The sequence below is a fragment of the Hyla sarda genome, chromosome 1, assembly GCF_029499605.1.
Source record: "Hyla sarda isolate aHylSar1 chromosome 1, aHylSar1.hap1, whole genome shotgun sequence".
NCBI lineage: Eukaryota > Metazoa > Chordata > Amphibia > Anura > Hylidae > Hyla > Hyla sarda.
Window position 1 is genome coordinate 226609755 of NC_079189.1, and position 19007 is coordinate 226628761.

A 19007-nucleotide genomic window follows, 5' to 3' on the forward strand; every position below is an offset into this window, starting at 1 on the left:
GAAAATCGATCAACGACCACCCAAACAACAGTGTTGCCACGGGATGGGGGTAAGTCTGTAATAAAGTCCATACCAATCAGAGACCAAGGCTGTTCGGGGACAGGCAGAGGATGAAGGAGACCAGCAGGCTTCTGGCGAGGAGTCTTATCTCGGGCACAGACAGTGCAGGCCCGCACAAAATCAACAACATCCGTCTCCAGAGTCGGCCACCAATAGAAACGAGAGATGAGTTGCAAGGATTTTTTGATGCCCGCATGGCCTGCGAGGTGGGAGGAGTGACCCCATTTGAGGATTCCGAGGCGTTGGCGTGGAGAGACGAAGGTCTTCCCTGGAGAAGTTTGCCTGATGGAGGCTGGAGAAGTGGAGATCAGGCAGTCAGGAGGAATGATATGTTGCGGAGAGAGCTCTACTTCTGAGGCATCCGAGGAACGAGAGAGAGCATCGGCCCTAATGTTCTTGTCGGCAGGGCGAAAGTGAATTTCAAAATTAAACCGGGCAAAGAACAGAGACCACCTGGCCTGGCGAGGATTCAGCCGTTGGGCAGACTGGAGATAGGAGAGATTCTTGTGATCGGTGTAAATAATAACTGGAAATTTTGATCCCTCCAGCAGATGCCTCCATTCCTCAAGTGCTAATTTAATGGCCAGTAGCTCTCGATCCCCGATGGAGTAGTTCCTCTCCGCCGGAGAGAAGGTCCTAGAAAAAAAACCACAAGTAACAGCATGCCCGGAAGAATTTTTTTGTAGAAGGACCGCTCCAGCTCCCACTGAGGAGGCATCAACCTCCAATAGGAAGGGTTTAGATGGGTGAGGTCTGGAGAGCACGGGAGCAGAAGAAAAGGCAGACTTGAGCCGTTTAAAAGCGTCTTCCGCTTGAGGAGGCTATGACTTAGGATTGGCATTCTTCTTGGTTAAAGCCACGATAGGAGCCACAATGGTGGAAAAATGTGGAATAAATTGTCTGTAATAATTGGCGAACCCCAAAAAACGTTGGATAGCATGGAGTCCGGAGGGGCGTGGCCAATCTAAGACGGCAGAGAGTTTATCTGGGTCCATTTGTAGTCCCTGGCCAGAGACCAAGTATCCTAGGAAAGGAAGAGATTGACATTCAAACAGACATTTCTCCATTTTGGCATAAAGTTGATTGTCTCGAAGTCTCTGAAGAACCATGCGGACATGCTGGCGGTGTTCTTCTAAGTTGGCAGAAAAAATCAGAATATCGTCCAGATACACAACAACACAGGAATATAATAGATCACGAAAAATTTCATTAACAAAGTCTTGGAAGACGGCAGGGGCGTTGCACAGGCCAAAGGGCATGAGCAGATACTCAAAGTGTCCATCTCTAGTGTTAAATGCAGTTTTCCATTCGTCCCCCTCCCTGATGCGGATGAGATTATAAGCACCTCTTAAGTCCAGTTTGGTAAAGATGTGGGCACCTTGAAGGCGATCAAAGAGTTCAGAGATAAGAGGTAGGGGGTAGCGGTTCTTTACCGTGATTTTATTAAGTCCGCGGTAGTCAATGCAAGGACGTAGGGAGCCATCTTTTTTGGACACGAAGAAAAATCCAGCTCCGGCAGGAGAGGAGGATTTGCGGATAAACCCCTTTTTTAAATTTTCCTGGATGTATTCAGACATAGCAAGAGTCTCTGGGGCGGACAGAGGATAAATTCTGCCCCGGGGTGGAGTAGTGCCCGGGAGGAGGTCAATAGGACAGTCATAAGGCCTGTGAGGAGGTAAGGTCTCAGCTTGTTTTTTGCAAAATACGTCAGCATAGTCCATATAGGCCTTAGGGAGACCGGTTACAGGGGGAACCACAGGGTCACGGCAGGGAGTACTGGGAACCGGTTTAAGGCAGTCCTTGAAACAAGAGGTACCCCAGCTCTTGATCTCCCCTGTGGACCAATCAAGGGTTGGGGAATGGCGTTGAAGCCATGGTAGTCCTAGGAGAATTTCGGAAGTGCAATTGGGGAGGACCAAAAACTCAATTTTTTCGTGATGAGGTCCGATGCACATTAGAAGGGGCTCCGTGCGGTAACGTATGGTACAGTCCAATCTTTCATTGTTAACACAATTGATGTAGAGGGGTCTGGCGAGACTGGTCACCGGGATGTTGAACCTGTTGATGAGATAGGCCAAAATAAAATTTCCTGCAGATCCGGAATCCAAGAAGGCCATAGTAGAGAAGGAGAAGGTAGAGGCAGATATCCGCACAGGCACAGTAAGACGTGGAGAAGCAGAGTTGACATCAAGGACTGTCTCACTTTTGTGCGGAGTCAGCGTACGTCTTTCCAGGCGGGGAGGACGGATAGGACAATCCTTCAGGAAGTGTTCGGTACCGGCACAGTACAGGCAGAGATTCTCCATGCGGCGTCGTGTCCTCTCTTGAGGTGTCAGGCGAGACCGGTCAACTTGCATAGCCTCCACGGCGGGAGGCACAGGAACGGATTGCAGAGGACCAGAGGAGAGAGGAGCCGGGGAGAAAAAACGCCTTGTGCGAACAAAGTCCATATCCTGGCGGAGCTCCTGGCGCCTTTCGGAAAAACGCATGTCAATGCGAGTGGCTAGATGAATGAGTTCATGTAGGTTAGCAGGAATTTCTCGTGCGGCCAGAACATCTTTAATGTTGCTGGATAGGCCTTTTTTAAAGGTCGCACAGAGGGCCTCATTATTCCAGGATAGTTCGGAAGCAAGAGTACGGAATTGTATGGCGTACTCGCCAACGGAAGAATTACCCTGGACCAGGTTCAGCAGGGCAGTCTCAGTAGAAGAGGCTCAGGCAGGTTCCTCAAAGACACTTCGAATTTCCGAGAAGAAGGAGTGTACAGAGGCAGTGACGGGGTCATTGCGGTCCCAGAGCGGTGTGGCCCATGACAGAGCTTTCCCAGACAGAAGGCTGACTACGAAAGCCACCTTAGACCTTTCAGTAGGAAACTGGTCCGACATCATCTCCAAGTGCAGGGAACATTGTGAAAGAAAGCCACGGCAAAACTTAGAGTCCCCATCAAATTTATCCGGCAAGGAAAGTCGTAGGCCGGAAGCGGCCACTCGCTGCGGAGGAGGTGCAGGAGCTGGCGGAGGAGATGATTGCTGAAGCTGTGGTAGTAGCTGCTGTAGCATCACGGTCAGTTGAGACAGCTGATGGCCTTGTTGCGCTATCTGTTGTGACTGCTGGGCGACCACCGTGGTGAGGTCGGCGACAACTGGCAAAGGAACTTCAGCGGGATCCATGGCCGGATCTACTGTCACAATTCGGCTGGCAGGAGGTGGATCCTCTGTGCCAGAGAGGGATTGGCATGGACCGTGCTAGTGGACCGGTTCTAAGTTACTACTGGTATTCACCAGAGCCCGCCGCAAAGCGGGATGGTCTTGCAGCGGCGGTAGTAACCAGGTCGTATCCACTAGCAACGGCTCAACCTCTCTGACTGCTGAAGATAGGCGCGGTACAAGGGAGTAGACAAGAGCAAGGTCGGACGTAGCAGAAGGTCGGGGCAGGCAGCAAGGATCGTAGTCAGGGGCAACGGCAGGAGGTCTGGAACACAGGCTAGGAACACACAAGGAAACGCTTTCACTGGCACGATGGCAACAAGATCCGGCGAGGGAGTGCAGGGGAAGTGAGGTATACATAGGGAGTGCACAGGTGAACACACTAATTAGAACCACTGCGCCAATCAGTGGCGCAGTGGCCCTTTAAATCGCAGAGACCCGGCGTGCGCGCGCCCTAGGTAGCGGGGCCGCGCGCGCCGGGACAGGACCGACGGAGAGCGAGTCAGGTACGGGAGCCGGGGTGCGCATCGCGAGCGGGCGCCACCCGCATCGCGAATCGCATCCCGGCTGGAGGCGGTATCGCAGCGCACCCGGTCAGTGGATCTGACCGGGGCACTGCCGTAGCGAGGATGTTGCGAGCGCTCCGGGGAGGAGCGGGGACCCGGAGCGCTCGGCGTAACAAAAATGCAACATTTTCAATTTTTTTCATCAAATTTTGGAATTTTTCACTACGACAAAATTTTACCAATAATATAAAGTAGAATATGTCACAAAAAAACATTCTCGGAATCAGAATGATAGGTGAAAGCATCCCAGAGTTATTAATGCTTAAAGTGAAAGTGGTCAGATGTGCAAAAAACTCTCTGGTTCTACAATGAAAATTGGCCTGATCCTTAAGGGGTTAATAAATTATTAATGGGTGAAGTAGGCAAAAACAAAAAAGAATAGTAGAGAGGTATGGACATTAAATATTGGGAATATCTTGAGAGAAGAATGGAATAAAATATTTAAAATGTTATGCAAACCTTTAGAATCATAGGATTACTCAAACAAAAATCATACACAGACTTCAGTACATACTTCAAAGGCTAGCTATAATGGGGTTACGGTCTAATACATGTTGCCCAAAATGTATGGAAGATTACATAGATTACATCCACATGACATAGAGCTGCCCAAGAAGATCTGCATAGAAAGATAGAAAGGACAATAAAGGCAGAGGTGTTATATACTGTAAAATAAAGCAAGCAATTTTAAGGGAAAGTTTATCGAGAATCAATAATCAATGGGTTCTTAAATTGCATCTTTCTAGCCAGACTCAATTTATTTTATGAACTGGTTCACCCAGGTACTGAATCTGTGAAAGCATGGGACCAGTTAGTTTATCGAGTAAGGAACTATGAATTTATTTTGAGTTAGGGAAAAGAAGGAAGATAAAATAAGAAGGCTTGGGGTCTCTGAAGAAGGGTGATGGAGAAAAAAAAACTTTAAAAGTGAAATAAAAGGAGTAAATATAAGTATACATTAAAGAATAAAAAACTAATTTAGTCCTTGTTGGCTAATGATGAACTCTTTAATCATGTTTTGGTTCATATTAGTGTTGCTTGAAAGCATAACTTCTGTATTCAGAATAGTCTATGTATAAATGATTACCTTGTTTAAGTATAAGTTCAGCATCTGTTGTTCAAAATCTTATATGTTGTAAAATCTGCAGTATACAAAAGCTTGTTATACAACACCCATAACACGGAACAGTTCAGGATTAATTAAAGTAATTTTAACGGTGTACTGTCAGCACATATGCTGATGGGCCTATAGACTTTAATGAACAACTCTGCTCAACTCCCCTAAAATACCAGGCACCCGACAGATCCCATTTAAATGGGCACTGTCAGATTCAAAAACTTTTTATATGTTGTACATTTTGGCAAAACATTAACCTTTCTAATATACATCATAAGATTTTTTTTCCCCTTTTTATAGAAGTCATGTCTTATAAAATCATGGGTTTGTCCAAGCTATAGCGCAGGCATGGACAGTAAGTCCAGTAAGTGAGGGTGGGATACCTACTCTGTGCTCTTTCCTGTCTGATAGTACTCCTCTGTGCCATCTCCTGTGTAATAGTACTACTCTGTGCTCTCTCCTGTCTGATAGTACTCCTCTGTGCTTTCTCCTGTTTGATAGGACTCCTCTGTGCTCTCTCCTGTCTGATAGTACTCCTCTGTGCTCTCTCCTGTCTGATAGTACTCCTCTGTGCTCTCTCCTGTCTGAAAGTACTCCTCTGTGCTCTCTCCTGTCTGATAGTACTCTTCTGTGCCCTCTCCTGTCTGATAGTACTCCTTTGTGCTCTCTCCTGTCGGACAGGACTTGTCTGTACTCTCTCCTGTCTAATAGTACTCCTTTGTGCTCTCTCCTGTCTGATAGTACTCCTCTGTGCCCTCTCCTGTCTGATAGTACTCATCTGTGCTCTCTTCTGTATAACAGGACTCCTCTGTGCTCTTTCCTGTCTGATACGACTCCTCTGTGCTCTGTCCTGTCTGATAGTACTCCTCTGTGCCATCTCCTGTGTGATAGTACTCCTCTGTGCTCTCTCCTGTCTGATAGTACTCCTCTGTTCTCTCTCCTGTCTGATAGTACTCCTCTGTTCTCTCTCTTGTCTGATAGTACTCCTCTGTGCTCTCTCCTATCTGATAGGGCTCCTCTGTGCTCTCTCCTGTCTGATAGTACTCTTCTGTGCCCTCTCCTGTCTGATAGTACTCCTTTGTGCTCTCTCCTGTCTGATAGTACTCCTCTGTGCTTTCTCCTGTCTGATAGGACTCCTCTGTGCTCTCTCCTGTCTGATAGCACCCCTCTGTGCCTTCTCCTGTCTGATAGTACTCCTCTGTGCTCTCTCCTGTCTGATAGCACTCCTCTGTACTCTCTCCTTTCTGATAATACTCCTCCATGCTCTCTCCTGTCTGATAGCACTCCTCTGTACTCTCTCCTGTCTGATAGGACTCCTCTGTGCTCTCTCCTGTCTGATAGTACTCCTCTGTGCCCTCTCCTGTCTGATAGTACTCATCTGTGCTCTCTTCTGTATAACAGGACTCCTCTGTGCTCTTTCCTGTCTGATACGACTCCTCTGTGCTCTGTCCTGTCTGATAGTACTCCTCTGTGCCATCTCCTGTGTGATAGTACTCCTCTGTGCTCTCTCCTGTCTGATAGTACTCCTCTGTTCTCTCTCCTGTCTGATAGTACTCCTCTGTTCTCTCTCTTGTCTGATAGTACTCCTCTGTGCTCTCTCCTATCTGATAGGGCTCCTCTGTGCTCTCTCCTGTCTGATAGTACTCTTCTGTGCTCTCTCCTGTCTGATAGCACTCCTCTGTGCTCTCTCCTGTCTGATAGCACCCCTCTGTGCCTTCTCCTGTCTGATAGTACTCCTCTGTGCTCTCTCCTGTCTGATAGCACCCCTCTGTGCCTTCTCCTGTCTGATAGTACTCCTCTGTGCTCTCTCCTGTCTGATAGCACTCCTCTGTGCTCTCTCCTTTCTGATAATACTCCTCCGTGCTCTCTCCTGTCTGATAGCACTCCTCTGTACTCTCTCCTGTCTGATAGGACTCCTCTGTGCTCTCTCCTGTCTGATAATACTCTTCCGTGATCTCTCCTGTCTGTTAGCACTCCTCTGTGCTCTCTCGTGTCTGATAGGACTCCTCTGTGCTCTCTCTCCTATCAGGCAGGAGAGAGCACAGAGTAGTGCGCTCCCACTCTCACTTGCTGGACTTTGTCCATGCCTGTGCTTCAGCTTGAACACATTTTTGATTTTATAAGACATGATTTTTATAAAAAGGAAATACATTTTCTTATGAACTATATTAGAAAGGTTAATGTTTTGCCATATAAAACGTTTTTGTATCTGACAGTGCCCATTTAAGTCAATGGGATCCGTCGGGACCCAGCCGTGTCATCTGTACTCCAACCTAGTGTTAAAGGAATTTCTATTTGCAGTTAAAAGAGGACATATGGAAGTGTATAGGCATACAGTCGAATACGCCATTACATGCTGCAATTATTCATCTCATGACACAGTAAGAGCTCACAAGAGCAGTAATGAGAAGGTATAGCTGAAGAATGAGACAAATAATCAACTGTAATGTTTACCTACAAAGGACATTTTTCTTATTTCAGTGTTCAATGTGTACAGCCAGTACAGTGTTTTTTTTTTAGTTTTTACTTTTTTAAATAGATTTTTTTTAAATTAGAAGTCAGAAAAAACTGCAGAGATGCTTTTCTTCAGCCCTTCCTATGTTCCTACCTCTAGATGATATGTACACATCTGCTTCCAAGTGGTGTCTGAGAGTTAGAAAATATATAAGGTGGAAGATACAATTAAGATGCCATATCTGGATATTGCTTTTTGTAAGAAACTTTAAATGACACAAACAAAAAGATGCACACACCACAAACAAACAATTACTGCAGGTCTAAGGTTATCCAGCTGAATTGGAGATATGTGCTGGAAGATTTTTACCCTTATTATAAAGCTTATGAAACAGCCATAAAAGTAACTTCTACTGCTGGATGAAATATATTTGTCACATTCCGCACTTGGAACTCAGCTTCTGTTCAACCACATCAGTACCAAAGAGATTGGTATCCAGTGTGTAATTTTAGAAGGGTTTATTTATTTTTTTTGTATCCCACAATGATGATTTTTAGTCCTGGGCTATTATCATACTTTATAAAAAATAAATAAAAAAAAAGTATATAGTATTTGGTCTTGAGAAAATTCAGGAAGGAAAAGAAAAAGTTAGAAAGGAAAACAGATTAAATAAACCAAGGAATCATAAGTCCAATACATTATTCTAAATTTCTCCTTCCTAGTTCTTCAGCCATACGTCCTAGTAAATATGCAACTTTTCTCCTTTCTTACTATTTTTAGATACTGCCAGCTCATAACTCATAATTTTATTCACTAAGTGTCTCCAGTTTCACAGCAAGGGAATGTCTATGGCAACCACTTTCTTGCAATAACTAAGCAAGTTGTAAAAATAGTATATAAAGAATATTTAGTTTCTCTGTTTCTCTTTTAACTCACTTTAAATTCCCTCATTCGCAAATGTAAATTTATTAACCATTACCACCTTTCATATGGATTTTATTTCTTTACCACAATTTTACCAATCATGCTCTAAGTAGACTTTTTGACATTTTTCTGTTCCCCTTTTTATATAAGCTAATTGTTGTGTAGTTTAACCCCATAGTTACTACACCTCATATGGCTGCAGAGATGGTCCTTGCAGCCCATTAATGTAGTCGGGTATGGCAGCTCTGCAAGCTCTAGCCACTGACAGCCCTATCCTCTGCTATGACAGGGAGCCAGGGTCAGACTGGGACCAAAAATTAACCTAGACATTTTATACTATGCAGTAATATATATATATATATATATATATATATATATATATATATGTATATATATATATATATATATATATATATATAAATATATTTATATAGAACAAAATAACGGAAGAGCAGAACAACTGAGGCAAAAAGATCTTTGCGACAGTAACAGGGTGCAGGCAACTAGTTGGTCCAGGTCACGGACCCAAAATACAGGATAAAGCAGATTGTCGCAGCACTCCAAAAATGTGAAAAAATCAGGTGGCTTTTATTCCATATAAAGACAAGAGCAACGTTTCGGCTGCCTGTGCTTGAAAAAGGCTGCACAGGCAGCCAAAATGCTGCTCTTGTCTTTGTATGGAATAAAAGCCACCTGATTTTTTCACATTTTTGGAGTGCTGCGAGTATCTGCTTTACCATATATATATATATATATATATATATATATATATATATATATCTATAATACAAAAAAGGAAGGCAGCACATCCAGGGTAGCGATAGGTGCAAGCTGGTCTAGGGGACCCCGGTCCCAGGGTCCAAGTCAGATAATCCCCAAGAAGTTGAACGCAGCACACAGAAGTTTCAAAGCAAATGAATGTGATTTATTCCATGAACAAAGAGTGCAACGTTTCGGTGCTCTCAAAGCACCATTCTTAAGCAAATCAATAGTGAACTTACAAATTTATAGAAAGGTGATTACATACAGTGACAAATCAATGAATCAAACAATATTGCGCAAATTACATAATAATTCAACATATTCAAAATGCATGTGCATTATCTCTTGTAAGGGAAGTCATAGTCTATCATAAAGTGCCCAAAGTGATGTTAAAATAATCATGAGAATTGGCGCTATTAAGCTTAATGAGCTAATTAATAAGATCATACACAGTATCAAAGATTATATACATATATACATACAGGTGTATACCGGAAGGTGGTCTGGCTCACCTCATTTCTAGTGTAATGGCGTCTGTAGCGTGGGTAATACTATTTATAGTATTTATTAAAGTGAATAAGACATATATATTAAAATTCAGTGGGAGAGTAAAGTCCTTATGGTTATTTCAGCCACCTGTCGGTATACACCATTCTTCTCTCTAGAGTATATAGAAAATACAAGAAATTAGTAAATATACAAAAAATCATAAAAAGTTCTATGTACATAAAGTGCACAGTAAAATCATATATTGAACTACTGTCTTCACTATTGATCATATCCCAATCTGTTATGACACAAAGTGGGTACTCAGGTGGCATCCAATGCTTTTTCGCATCATTTCGCATTGTATATTTGGGGAGTTACTGTGAAATCCACATTCAGACCTCTCGGTTTGAGGGTCTGTAATCTGTGGATCCACATCAACTCACGACATTTTAAACGACTGTTTCAATCTCCTCCTCTCTTGTGTGGAGGTTCATGATCAACTAACATGAATTTCAATTCTTTCTCTACATGTCCCTGCTCTTTAAAATGTTTGGATACGGGGAGGTCTAACCTCCCCTTCCGAATACTAAAGCGATGTTGATTGAACCCCGTCTTGAAATCCCATGTGGTCTCCCCTACATAGAGGAGGCCACATGGGCACTTCAAGATGTATACCACATGATCCGATGTGCAGGTAAGGTAGTGTCTTAGCCTGTACACCTCCATCACGATGGGGGTGTACAGGCTGTCAGGTCGACCATAGCAGGTGATTTTTCAACAAGAAAAACAGAGTTAATTATTACATTTCTGGAACTAATTGTGAAAAATAATTATTTTTTATTTAACGACACATTCTTTCTGCAGACCTCCGGCACCACCATGGGCACTAATGTGGCACCCACATATGCCAATGTGTACATTGTATTGCATCTACCTGGTCAGCTGTGCCTGCACTCCACTACAATGGAACCTACATTGCCTGCATCTACTTCAGAAACGGTAACCTCCATGAATACTTTTTCCTATTCTGCTTGTGACATAGAGAGGATTTTGGGGGGCATCAGTGAGGATGCATCATTTCTGCACGCTCCATCTATTGTGGACTTACAGAGACAATATGAGAATGACACCAAACGACTGCTTTCCTTAAAGTTACATCTGATAACATTGAGTGAATACTTTCGTGCCTCAAGAATCCCTAGAGGCCTTAGATCCCAACCAAGTGATAATGCATATGCCACAGACCCCGAATACAGAAGCCGGTATGAGTTGATCTCTAATAAATATGCTTTAGATCTCATTTTACTCAATATGGAATACTTGCAAAAGGACATTCAGAATACGCAGATAAAATTATGCTCAGTGGAAGAGTCATTAAAAACTGCCAACAAAGAGAACTTTAAAAGCTTAATGGAGAAACAGAACACATTTCTGACAAAATTTTAATCCGATATGGAGACTGCCAAGCGACACAAATGGCACAGAGATGCTTCCGACTATACATCCGGCCGTGTGTACAATTCGACTCAATCTAATACCAGCTTTCCTCCCAGACGCCCAAGACGATCTAGAGACTTTAATATTGACCCTTTTACACCTAAACCAAACAATAGAAACATCACAAACAATGATGCTTTTTTAGGCCAGAACAGTCATAGAAACGCAAACCAACCTGTCGTGGAGGACAGAGGCATAGATGGATCCGTGAAGACTCGTACAAGAAAACAGAACCATCCCACACAGCAGAAACTCAACTTCAAGAGGAAATTACGCAACCAGAATTAACGGTAAATATTTCATCAAGTGAACTGACTGAACATCAATTAACTTTATTGTCCAAAGGACTCAGTTTTTGCCCGCATGCGGCAACAGACTGATTTCAATTGGAACTAGACCTGATCCAATTTTTTCACAGGTTGAAGCTAAAAATTTGGTTTGTACAAAATCCTAAGGTTGAGACAGCATCTCCCTCCAATGAGTTGGGTACTGAAGAGGGATTTGCTCTCTCAAAATTTAAATTGAATGTTCCCAGCAATTTCACGCCACAATTCCACTGTAGTACTCTAGACACCTATTGTGAACTAGTCAAAAGAGACATTAACAAAATTAAAGACACAATGACTACATATAAATACTTAAACTTGAAGCATGATGACATTTTGGCATTGAATTCCCTGATCCATGATCACAATTTGGTGATGAAACCCGCTGACAAGGGTGGAGCCATTGTGATCATGGATCTGGGAAAATATATAAAAGAAGCTGAAAGACAGCTCAATGACACATATACCTATCAAAAACTACACACAGATCCAATACGTGAGATTGCTCGGAGCATACAGAGTGTTCTTAATAATGCCTTAGAAACAGGCCTTATAGATCAAATGTTATACAAATTTCTGGTTGTTTCTTTTCCCACTACACCTGTATTGTATCTGCTCCCAAAGATTCACAAGTCACTGGTTGACCCCCCTGGCCGCCCAATCGTCTTGGGCCGGGGGTCTGTCACCAGTGGGGGACTATTTATAGCAATCATTAGATTGCTAATACTGTTCAATGCTATGCATAGGCATAGCACTGATGTGTGTGTTATCAATGATCTTCTGTTCTGGTCTGCTGGAAGACAGATCAGTGCAGATGACCCCAGGAAACGGATAGAGGCAGGTGAGGGGACCTCCATCTGCCATCTTGGTTCATCTGATCCCTGCGGAAGTGCTGCGGGCGATCAGATCAGCCATTTAAAGTGCCGCAGATGCCCTGATCTGTACCCCGAGGGTTTAATGGTGGACATCAGTGTGTTTGCTGATGTCTGCCATTACCGGCAGGTCTGCGGCTGCTGACAGCCGCCGGGACCCACTGTGCATGAAGCAGGCGCAGCTCCTGTGCTCGCTTCACAGCCGCACTGTAAATGTATGGCGCTGTGCGTGAAGTATCACTCTTCAGCGCCATACATTTACGACGTGTGTCCTTAACCCCTTAAGGACTCAGCCCATTTTGGCCTTAAGGACTCAGACAATTTAATTTTTACGTTTTCATTTTTTCCTCCTCGCCTTCTAAAAATCATAACTCTTTTATATTTTCTTCCACAGACTAGTATGAGGATTTGTTTTTTGCGCGACCAGCTTTCCTTTGTAATGACATAACTCATTATATCATAAAATGTATGGCGCAACCAAAAAACACAATTTTTGTGGGGAAATTAAAACTAAAAACGCAATTTTGCTAATTTTGGAAGGTTTCGTTTTCACGCCGTACAATTTATGGTAAAAATGACATGTGTTCTTTATTCTGAGGGTCAATACGATTAAAATGATACCCATTATTACATACTTTTCTATTATTGTTGCGCTTAAAAAAAATCACAAACTTTTTAACCAAATTAGTACGTTTATAATCCCTTTATTTTGATGACCTCTAACTTTTTTATTTTTCCTTATAAGCGGCGGTATGGGGGCTAATTTTTTGAGCCATGATCTGTACTTTTTTTTGAGTGCATATAAAAAACTTTTAATACATCTTTTATCATTTTTTTTTTTTATAAAATGCATTAAAAAAGTAGGAATTTTTTAGTTTTTTTTTTTCGTTCACGCCGTTCACCGTACGGGATCATTAACATTTTATTTTAATAGTTCGGACATTTCCGCACGCGGCGATACCAAATATGTCTATAAAAAAAAAAATTACGCTTTTTGGGTGTAAAATAGGAAAAAAATGACGTTTTACTTTTTTATTGGGGGAGGGGATTTTTCACTTTTTTTTTTACTTTTACTTTTACATTTTTTTACATTTTTTTTACACATGAATACTCCCCATAGGGGAGTATTCATAGCAATACCATGATTGCTAATACTGATCTGTTCTATGTATAGGACATAGAACAGATCAGTGTTATCGGCTATCTTCTGCTCTGGTCTGCTCGATCTCAGACCAGAGCAGGAGACGCCAGGAGGCTGAAGGAGGAAGGTGAGGGGACCTCCGTGCGGCATTCTGAATTATCGGATCCTCGCAGCAGCGCTGCGGGCGATCCGATCATTCATTCAAATCGAGCACTGCCGCAGATGCCGGTATCTGTATTGATCCCGGCACCTGAGGGGTTAATGGCGGACGCCCGCGAGATCGCGGGCGTCGGCCATTGCCGGTGGGTCCCTGGCTGCGATCAGCAGCCCGGATCAGCCGCGCATGACACGGGCATCGCTCCGATGCCCGCGGTTATGCTTAGGACGTAAATGTATGTCCTGGTGCGTTAAGTACCAATGCACCAGGACGTACATTTACGTCCTGCGTCCTTAAGGGGTTAAGGGGTTAAAGGGGTACGCCGGTGGAAATCAACTGGTGCCAGACAGTTAAACAGATTTGTAAATTACTTCTATTAAAAATCCTAATCATTCCATAGTTACATAGTTACATAGTTAGTACGGTCGAAAAAAGACATATGTCCATCAAGTTCAACCAGGGAATTAAGGGGTAGGGGTGTGGCGCGATATTGGGGAAGGGATGGGATTTTATATTTCTTCATAAGCATTAATGTTATTTTGTTCCATAAATGTATCTAATCCTGTTTTAAAGCTGTTAATTGTTCCTACTGTGACCAGTTCCTGAGGTAGACCGTTCCATAAATTCACAGTCCTCACGGTAAAGAAGGCGTGTCGCCCCTTGAGACTAAACTTTTTCTTCTCCAGACGGAGGGAGTGTCCCCTCGTCCTTTGGGGGGGTTTAACCTGGAACAGTTTTTCTCCATATTTTTTGTATGGGCCATTAATATACTTATATACGTTTATCATATCCCCCCTTAAACGTCTCTTCTCAAGACTAAACAATTGTAACTCCTTTAATCACTCCTCATAGCTAAGATGTTCCATGCCCCATATTAGTTTAGTCGCGCGTCTCTGCACCCTTTCCAACTCCGCAGTGTCCCTTTTATGGACAGGTGCCCAAAACTGAACAGCATATTCCAGGTGAGGCCGTACCAATGCTTTATAAAGGGGGAGTATTATGTCCCTGTCCCTTGAGTCCATGCCTCTTTTGATACATGACAATATCCTGCCGGCTTTGGAAGCAGCAGCCTGACATTGCATGCTATTCTGTAGTCTGTGATCTACAAGTACACCCAGATCCTTCTCTACCAGTGACTCTGACAGTTTAATCCCCCCTGAGACATACGATGCATGCAGGTTCTTAGTACCCAGATGCATAACTTTACATTTATCCACATTGAACCTCATTTGCCAAGTGGATGCCCAGACACTTAGTCTATCCAAGTCATCTTGTAACTTATGCACATCCTCTATAGACTGTACCGTGCTACAAAGCTTGGTGTCATCTGCAAAGATAGAACCAGAGCTGTTAATACCATCCACCATATCATAGATAAATAAATTAAACAACAGCGGGCCCAGTACTGAACCTTGGGGTACACCACTAATTACCGGGGACCAATCAGAGTACGAATCATTGACCACCACTCTCTGGGTACGATCCATGAGCCAGTGTTCAATCCAGTTGCAAACTAAAGTTTCCAAACCCAAAGACCTTAACTTACCTGTCAGACGTCGATGAGGGACAGTATCAAACGCTTTAGCAAAATCCAGAAACACTATATCCACAGCCATTTCTCTGTCAAGGCTTCTACTCACCTCTTCATAAAAGCAAATTAGATTGGTTTGACAACTTCTATCCTTAGTAAACCCATGCTGGCTATCACTTATAATACAATTATCCTCTATGTATTCCTGTATGTAATCCCTTATAAGTCCTTCAAACAATTTACCCACAATGCACGTTAAACTTACCGGTCTATAGTTTCCTGGGGAAGACCTAGAGCCCTTTTTGAAGATTGGCACCACATTCGCCTTGCGCCAGTCCCTTGGCACAATACCAGACACCAGAGAATCTCTAAATATCATGAACAGGGGTACAGATATTACTGAACTTACCTCTCTAAGAACTCTTGGGTGTAGTCCATCCGGCCCTGGGGATTTGCTTACATTTATATCACTTAACTTACCTTGTACCATCTCTACATTAAGCCAGTTCAGTACATTACATGATGTGTTACCAGCACTGACCTGGCCAATGTCAGCTCCTTTTTCCCTAGTATATACAGAACTAAAGAACCCATTCAGTAGCTCCGCCTTCTCTTGATCGCCCGTGACAACCTCCCCATTATCATTATTAAGGGGTCCTACATGCTCTGTCCTTTTTTTTTTTGCATTTATATATCTAAAAAAATATTTAGGATTAGTTTTGCTTTCTTTGGCCACCTGTCTCTCATTTTGAATTTTTGCTGTTTTTATTACATTTTTACAGATTTTATAAAGCTCTTTGTACTGTTTAAATGTTATCGCTGACCCATCAGATTTGTATTTTTTGAAGGCAATTTTTTTGTTGTTTATTGCTCTTTTAACATCATGTGTCAGCCATGTAGGATTTAGTTTTAATCGTTTATATTTGTTCCCCTTTGGTATATATTTAGATGTATAGTTATTTAGAGTTGATTTAAAGATGTCCCATTTACCTTCTGTATCAGTATTTGAGAACACCTCCCCCCAGTCTATGTCCTGTAGTGCAGCCCTCAGCCCAGGGAAGTTTGCCTTTTTAAAGTTATATGTTTTTGCCTTCCCCGCCTGTCTTTGTTTTCTACATTTTAAGTCAAAAGTAACTATATTGTGGTCGCTATTACCAAGGTTTTCCCGCACAGTTACATTACCAATCAGCTCTGCGTTGTTGGAAATGATCAGATCCAACAAGGCATCACTTCTTGTTGGGTTCTCCACAAACTGGCCCATAAAATTATCCTGCAATACATTTAGGAATTGTCGCCCCTTTGTAGTTTTAGCCAACCCCGGACCCCAATCTATATCTGGATAGTTAAAATCTCCCATTATTACCACTGTACCTGCCCGGGCGGCCCTCTCTATTTGTTTATGAAGCCGAACATCTATCTCTTCAGTGATATTAGGGGGTCTGTAGATTACCCCAAATATTATTTTTTCAGTATTTCCCTCCTTTTGTAATTCTACCCACAGTGATTCCACCTCCTCAAAATCATCACACACTATGGCATCGTTCACACTGACTTTCATACCACTTCTTACATACAGACAGACTCCACCACCTTTTCTGTTCATTCTATCCTCGCGAAACAATGTAAACCCCTGCAGATTGACAGCCCAGTCATGCGAGGAGTCCAGCCATGTCTCAGTGACCCCAACTATATCAATATGTTCCTCCAGTATAAAGGCCTCAAGCTCCCCCATTTTATTTGCTAGGCTTCTGGCATTTGTGAACATACACTTTACATTTCCATCCTTTATGTTATTGGGGTTAATGGGATTCAAGGGTGTAAGTTTTATTTTCCTATGAAGCCTATTCCTATTAACTATTCTAACCTCTCCCTCCGCTCCACCCCCAGGTACATTTATAATTCCCACCTCTCTATCTACACTATCTTCCCCCTCTTTGCTGTAGGTTCCCTCCCCCCAAGTCCCTAGTTTAAACACTCCTCCACCCTTCTAGCCATCTTCTCCCCAAGCAAAACTGCACCCTCCCCATTGAGGTGCAGCCCGTCCCTACGGTAGAGCCGGTAACCGACAGCGAAGTCAGCCCAGTTCTCCATGAACCCAAACCCTTCCTTCCTACACCAGCTTCTGAGCCACTTGTTTACCTCCCTGATCTCCCGCTGCCTCTCTGGTGTGGCTCGTGGTACTGGTAGTATTTCAGAAAATACTACCTTGGAGGTCCTTGCCTTAAGCTTGCGGCCTAAGTCCCTGAAATCATTTTTAAGGACACTCCACCTACCTCTTACTTTGTCATTGGTGCCAATATGTACCATGACTGCTGGGTCCTCTCCAGCCCCGCCCAGCAACCTGTCAACCCGATCCGCGATGTGCCGAACTCGTGCGCCAGGCAGACAACACACTGTTCGGCGATCCCGGTCTTTGTGACAGATTGCCCTGTCTGTCCCCCTAATAATTGAGTCCCCCACCACTAGTACTTGTCTGGCCTGCCCTGTACTCCTCCCTCCCTCCTTACTGGAGCAGACACCCCCCTGGCGGTCAGAAGCGGTATCCTGCTGCAGTTCTGCTAGCTCTGTAATGGCATCCCCCTCATCTGCCAAGCGGGCAAACTTGTTGGGGTGTGCCAGTTCAGGACTAGCCTCCCTGACACTTTTTCCCCTACCCCTCTTTCTAACTGTAACCCAGCTAACTGCCTGACTGTCCTGCAACTCCGTCCCACTGTCCTCCCCCACCTCTATTCCCGAGAGTGCCTGCTCAGTGAGCACGAGACTCCTCTCCATGTTGTTAATGCTTCTCATTGTTGCCAGTCGCCCCTCTAGATCCAGGATCTGGGCTTCCAAACGGACAACTAGCACACATCTCGCACAACAATATGCACCCTCAAACTGTTGTTCAAGGATTGCATACATTGAACAGGATGTACATTGGACTGCATTTTCCAACATGGAGGCCATCTAGTTATGGGGATTTCACAAATGTATAGGAAAAAACAGACAGTCAAAATTACACTTAAAATTTTTTGTAGACCTTGTGGGTTCAGAAATTAACACTCACAGCGATCTCAACCTCCTGCTTTCAAACTCCTGTTTTTGTAACTCCTCTTTCACGCCCCCTCTTTCCAGTACTTATCAGCTACTGTATACTACAGAGAAAGTTGAGTAGTTCTTTTCAGTCCATGTCAGGAACTGCTAAGAGCAGGAACAAATCCCCATTGCAAACCTATCCTGCTCTGGACAGTTCCTGACATGGACAGAGGTGTCAGCAGAGGGCACTGTGGTCAGACTGAAAAGAACTACTCAACTACCTCTGTAATACTGGAAGAATTACATTTTTTTTTTTTCATAGACGCAATCTACAAATCATTGTTTTCCACTGGAGTACCCCTTTAACCTATGCACAATATAATGCCATAACTAATCTACTAACAACTATACTAAAATCACTGGTCCTGTCGCATTTCTTCACTTAATATAATTAATTTGTGTTGAAAAACCACCAAACACCACTTTTTTTTTCCACCCTGGGCTGGCCCCACATCCCATGCCCCCATCCTAAACAACTTTTATAGAAGTAAGAAGTATACAGGTGCATGCAGCTGCGGCTAAACTACAAATGCAAACAAGAGGATTACAGCGGCACCCTGCGAGCTCGAAGCTATATGTGAAATATAACACGGTGTACATTGCAATACTGTTATAGTGAAAAATAGAGGTTTGGCCAAATAGTGTGTACCATCCCACCACGATAAGGTGACCTAATTTGGGAAGGACCCTACACTATAGATATGCCTCTCTAGGGCTTGCACTGCGCCTGCAGTTTCTGGGCATAAAAAATACAGCTATTCCCTATTCAAAATTACTGTGTTTTTATACACTGGGCAAAAAAGTGTTTAGTCAGCCACCAATTGTGCAA